This window comes from Sceloporus occidentalis, unplaced genomic scaffold, assembly GCF_023333645.1.
Source record: "Sceloporus occidentalis isolate IW3139 unplaced genomic scaffold, rSceOcc1.0.p SCAF_3, whole genome shotgun sequence".
In the NCBI taxonomy this organism is placed as follows: domain Eukaryota; kingdom Metazoa; phylum Chordata; class Lepidosauria; order Squamata; family Phrynosomatidae; genus Sceloporus; species Sceloporus occidentalis.
This window is the reverse complement of record NW_028316983.1, coordinates 30,450,496-30,456,495: the sequence shown is the minus strand read 5'-3', so window position 1 is coordinate 30,456,495 and position 6,000 is coordinate 30,450,496. Positions and strand designations below refer to the sequence as shown.

At 46.4% G+C, this 6,000-nt stretch overlaps 1 protein-coding gene across 6 annotated transcripts in view; it reads left to right on the top strand.

Annotated features, from left to right (window-relative positions):
* The first annotated feature begins 4,031 nt into the window (after positions 1-4,031).
* KCNS1 (potassium voltage-gated channel modifier subfamily S member 1) overlaps positions 4,032-6,000 on the top strand; it is a 44,833-nt gene continuing 42,864 nt past the window's right edge. For all 6 annotated transcript variants that reach the window (XR_016280390.1, XM_089513946.1, XM_089513947.1 and 3 more), the window contains exon 1: positions 4,032-4,363. The gene's annotated coding sequence lies outside the window, so the exon portion shown is untranslated. The remainder of the gene's footprint in view (positions 4,364-6,000) is intronic.

The window sequence follows — 6,000 nt, the reverse complement described above, 5'->3', positions numbered from 1 at the left end:
CTTGTAAGGTGTCAGCTAGGGATGATGAGAATTGTAGTCAAACACATCTGAAGGGCCCCACCTTGGGGAAGATGGTTGTTTGCCTCTTTCTGGACCATTTCCACATCGATAATGTCATTGTCTGAATGGTATTACCATTACTGTACAAAACATTTCCGCCCTTTGCCTTTGACTGCAGTGCCTTTATTCTGTCTTATTTGCCAGTCCTCTCTCCAAATGATCCATACCATGGAATTTTATTTTTAAAAAGAAAAACAAATTGCTGTTGCATCCTGACTTTGTTTTTCATTGATCTTTCCCCAGTGAATCACTATCACCACCAGTTGAGAGCCACCACCAGCTGAGTCAGTGCCTCCTGTTAGAACCATCCATCCCCCAATTAATAATACTTTGCATCACGGGTGGGCAAAGTGCAGCCTGGGGTGCATGTTTTTGCATCTCTCCAGACCACCCTTTTGCTTGCAAAGAAAGGTGTGAAGTAATTCTCCTGGAAGCCTCCAGGAGCGATAATATACCTTTTAAATACAAAATGCAGTAGCTAGGGTACTGATTGAAACACCATTCAGAATCCTTACAACACCAGTTTTAAAGCTATTGCACTGGCTGCCAATATGCTTCCAGTCCAAATGCAAGATGCTGGTGATAACATTTGAAGTCTTCAAGGGCTTGGGAATTTAATGCTTGAGGAACTACCTCCCCCTATATATGTTTGTCTGAGAACTGAGGTCTGTTGGAGAGAGCCCCTCTTTCTCCCACCAAATACATTATGGCAGCACATGTGAGATAGTCTCCTCTGTTGTGGCACCCCTGTTATGGAATACCTAACCTTCAGAGACCTGTTGTGTGAAATGCTTGTGTCATTCCAGGGCGAAGTCAAAACATGGCTTTTTATTAAAGCCTTTGAGGACTAACTGATGTCATCCAATTAGCACATATGCCATGGTCAGCATCATTTTAAATTGTCTTAACTGGTTTTAAACTGTCTAGATACATTGATTGAATATATTTTCAATCTTTTAAATTAGTATTATTGTTTTCTTAAATTATCTTAAATTGATCTTACTGCAAACCGCTTTGATATCTTCAGATATAGCGCTGTATAGAGATATACCATTGACCCAGAGAGCAAGGTTCAAATCGATTTATCCAAAAAGACGCAGAAAGAATCAGCGTCAAGAAGACGCGGGTTAAATGGATCTAGCGCATGACACACACCCCTCTTCAAATCATTTCAGCAATTTGGTTCAAGTGCAAACCAGGGTCATTTAAACCACTTCAAACTGATTTGCAAGCCAGTTTAAAAAGTAGTGGGAATGAGGCCCTTACTTGTCTCATTTAGTGCACCGATGAGGAGGCTCATTCCCCGATCAGGCTAGTGACTATTTTCCTCTCTTGCATGCAGTTGTAGAGGCATTTCTTATCTTTGTTTACCTTCCAGAGCATCTGGGATTTATCCCAGACTGTAGCCAATTCCTTAATGATCCTGACTGATACAGACACACTCTCACGCATCTAATTTCCTGTACAGTATTAGTTCATATGCCATTTACCTTCCATTCTACAGGCTATACTAGGGTACATTCCATTCTTTAAAGTTATATGAGCAGGCCAAGCAGTCAAAAATTGAATACGTCTGGCCTCTAACGGGGAGAGTACGGTGAGTATCTCTCCTCAGTACTTGATCTGCAGCTCCTTGGAAACATTTGGCCAGAATACTGCCAGCTGCAAAGGCGAGGCTTTATGATCATGTTCAGTAAGTAGCTGATGACCAGAAACATGACTCTCCAACAATTATGAGATTCCAGAGACATAGCCATGTTCATCTGGAATATCAGTATGCAAAGGTATCTTGTAGCATCTTTGAGACTAACTGTGTGAAAAAAAGTTATCGTGTAAATAGACTAGGGAGATTATCACACCAGAGCCAATTCAACAATAATTGTGGCAATGAAAGCTAATGCAACAGTAGCGCTACAGTGCTTGATATTTCTGCACAGTCATGCAATCGTGTGATTATTGTGACGTTATCATATAATATCGTGATTGCGTTTCTCATCATGAAATCATGTTTCTGTCTTGCACAGAATAAAAGACAACAAAATAAACTGTATTACTTCACCACACTGTTTTAATCCAGTATAAACAAAATTGTGCACCATACCTCAAAAGAAGACTGAAATCCACTGCAAAACCAAGGAGAATGGATTGCCTCCACCACAATGCATTTTGGGTATCCTTTGTTGGTTCTGGAGTAGTATGAATAAAGTGTGATTAACTTTTGCACTCTCACAATCACGCTTTATTGGTGCTATTGAGAAGCCATTCATGGGATTTCTCCATGAATGGTTTGTTTCTGGAGCATTCCTGGTTTTTCTCAGGATAAGTCCTGGATGAGTCTGATATCATTTGAAAATCTATCACACAATTGCACGATTGTGCCCTTTTCTTCCCCCCTTTTCCCCATCTGATAATCTCCTAGGTCTACTTCCTCAGCTGCACATAGACAAAGTCTATGGAAGCTTATGCTACAAAATCTTTCACACAGTTAAGTCTCAAAGGTATTACAAGATCTCTTTGTATAAAATTATGAGATTGTAAACCCAGTTTACAGTCTTGTAACGGATGAAAAGGATGCCAGCCTGAGTATTTCACAAAGGTGAAACCAGGCTTGGTTCAAAGGAGGCTTTTCTGCATCCTTAGGGTCCCCTTTCCCCTGAATTCATTGCCTTTCATATAGACCGACCCTATATACTTGAGACAAAAATGGGGCATTGGGACGGCAAAAGCAGGATGGGATTGTGTAATCTTTCCTGAGCATGAAAAAGTAAGAAGACGTTAAGTTTTAGTACATGAACTAAAGCTACTTGAGCTAACCATTCTCTTTCAGGGAGAGAACTCATACAAAAATTTAGGGAGACATAGAGGAGGACTGGATTTCACCATGATCGTACCATGATCACTTCCCCAATGAAGTAATCTAGCACAGCACATTTTGGCCTTTCAGCACCTTATTGTGAAATTTCTCACACTCCATGACACCATTTTTTTGACAACCACAATCTCAAAACAGGAATCTTCAAGCCATTTTTGCAACATAACAGGCCGTTTTTTCTCGAAAACAGGACTAAATTGACATTTATATTAAAAAGGCAGAATGATGGGGGGAAATGGTCCTGTCCAGTTTAAAACGGTACTTATGGTCAGCCGACTTTTCAAAGGTCTCCTTGGGGAAATCCCTCAGCCAAGGCAGCATGCCAAATGCCCTTCCTTGGCTTGGAAAACCTCCATTCCCACCTCCTTTTGCCTTCAGGGCCTGTCCTACATTTCAACCTACTGTCCAGGAGGAATTCCAGAATGTCCTCCACTTGAAGCAGGACAAGAAGCATGAACTTCTGCTGACATTATTTGTCTTTTGAGCTTTTCTTTGGCCATTGTCTACATTTTGAGCATGACCAAGAAGCATGAACTTACCTTTGTGTGAGCGTTTTTATAGCTTTGGGGAATGTCCTCCATTTCTTTTCTGGAATGCCCTCCATTTTGAGCATGCATTTACACGTGTGGGAGTGTTTTGAGCTTTTCTTTGGCCATGCCCTCCATTTTGAGCAAGACTAGGAAGCATGAATTTACTTTGGTATGTTTTGAGCTTGTCTTTCTCCTCCATTTTGGGGTGAAAGTACCTGGAGGCAAGTGTTTGGGGCTTTTCTTGGGTCCTGTCCTCCTCCACTTTGGGGCGAAGTGTCCGTGGTGAGAGGAGTGTCTGGGGCTTTTCTGTCGCCAGGTCCTCCATTCTGGGTTGCCCTTCCCTTGAGAGGAGGGTTTGGGGCTTTTCTTGGGTCGCTCGGGGCCTGCCTTTTTTCCATTGGGGGCTGAATGGCTCTGGGCCCACAACAAACTCGAGCTCCCAGAATGCCACAGCCTTGAGCCAGAAAAAGAGCTAAAGCGGTGCCAAAGCGGGTTCTCTCCCCAGTCTGGACGGAGGGGGCTGGGGCTGGGCCTCGTGACGTGGCTTCCAAGAGGCCGGGGATGAAGGGCTCCCCGAACTTGGGCGGAGAAGCAGCAGCAGCAGCAGCAGCAGCAGCAGGAGGAGCATCTCTGGAGCGGAGGCTGGCGAAGACCAGCAGCAGAGCTTCTGGGGCTGAGGCTGCTGCCTTGCGCGCCCAGAGGAGGAGGAGGAGGAGGAGGAAGAGCTCCGGGCTGAAGGGGCTCGGTCTTCGCTGCCAGCCCAAGGGCGCCCGGGAAAAGGGGGCTTTGGAGCCGACCATGGGGGCCCTCCTCCGCCGCCCAGGGAGCCGGGGCTGAAGAAGAAGAAGGAGGGCTGGAGACCCAGAGAGAGAGAGAGAGGCTCCGGAGAGACACCTGAGAGGTAAGCGAGGAGCCCTTCCAGTCAGGATCTCACTCCTCTCTGGACCCTCCACTCCAAGCCCCCTGACAGCTCTCCTCAAAAAGGCAACAGATCCGGCCTTGGTGTTGAATGCTAAGCAGGGTCAGCCCTGGTGACTCCCTGGATGGGAGACCGACCACCAGCAGCAGGTGCTGCAGCAGGCTCCGTTTCAGAGGATTGGTGGGGACACCCTATATTGGGGGGGGGGTTCTTGGTAGGTTTCTTCAGAGAGGGGTTTTTTCCCCCTTCCCATGGCTGTCCTCTGAGGTTGAGAGTGTGTGACTTGCCCCAGGCCACCTCAGTGGGTTTGCATGGCAGATGGATGGCATGTAACCCAGTGGGTTTACGTGATTCGAACCCTGGTCACCACTGCACCACATTGGCTGGCCAGAAACACACAGACACACACAGACAGACATATGTAGTTGCTGTTGTTATTGTTGTTGTCGTGTGCCTTCAAGTCATTTCCAACTTATGGGGACCCTGAGGTGTACCTGTCTCAGGGTTTTCTTGGTAGTTGTCTTCAGAGCAGGTTTGCCATTGCCATCCTCTGTGGCTGAGAGTATGTGACTTGCCCAGCGTCACCCAATGGGTTTATTTATATAGCCCTTCACTCTCCTTTTCTATATATATATATATATATAGAGAGAGAGAGAGAGAGAGAGAGCCCTTCACACTTCTTCTTCCAGGGCACTCTTGGACTGGCAGCCACCTCCTGAAGAACAACTTCACCCCAGAGTTTTTCTGGGCTCTTCTTCAAGTCAGAAACAAATTTATATACCACAGCAACATATACATATACGATGCTCAAACCACTGTGCCATGCCAGATCACCACAGATATATACAATATATCTGTCTATATATACACAGATATATCTGTATATATCTGTGGCGATCTGGCATGGCACAGTGGTTTGAGCTTTGTAAATGTTGCTGTTATGTGCCTTCATTTCTGACTTGTGGCAACCCTAAGGTGAACCTGTCAAGGGGTTTTCTTGGCAAATGTCTTCAGCCCAGGTTTGCCATTGCCATCCTCTGAGGCTGAGAGGATGTGACTTGCTCAAGTACACCCTTGGAGGCCAGTGGGTTTCCATGGCTTAGCCAGTATTTGAACCTGGGTCTCTAGAGTCATAGTCCAATGCTGAAACCACTACCACCTCTGGTATTCCTTGCCCAAGAAAATCCTATGAAACTCAAGGGGTCTCCATTGGGCAACAGGGGACTTAAAGGCACACTATGGCCCGTTACAAACAGGCACCCTAGCACGGACTCAGTCCGTACTAGGGTTAGAAAGGGGCGTCTCTTCCAGACGTTCCCAACCCTAGTACGGACTGAGTCCGTACGAAATGGGGGTGGCTGTTCCACACGACCGCCGCCATCTTGACGTAGATGCGCTGCGTCCGCACATTGCACCCCGGAAATGATGCCACGAGTGCACGCTTCGGCACTTGCGGCATCTCTTCAGGGGCGCAGGAAGGAGCGTGATTTTCGCGCTCCTTCTTTGCAGCGTCTGGGAACCGCACCGTTTGGCTGCTGCGGTTCCCAGACGCTGCAGCCATTGGTGGCAGCAGACCACCGCTTTTCGGCGGTCTGTAACCTGCCTTAAACACCCCATTC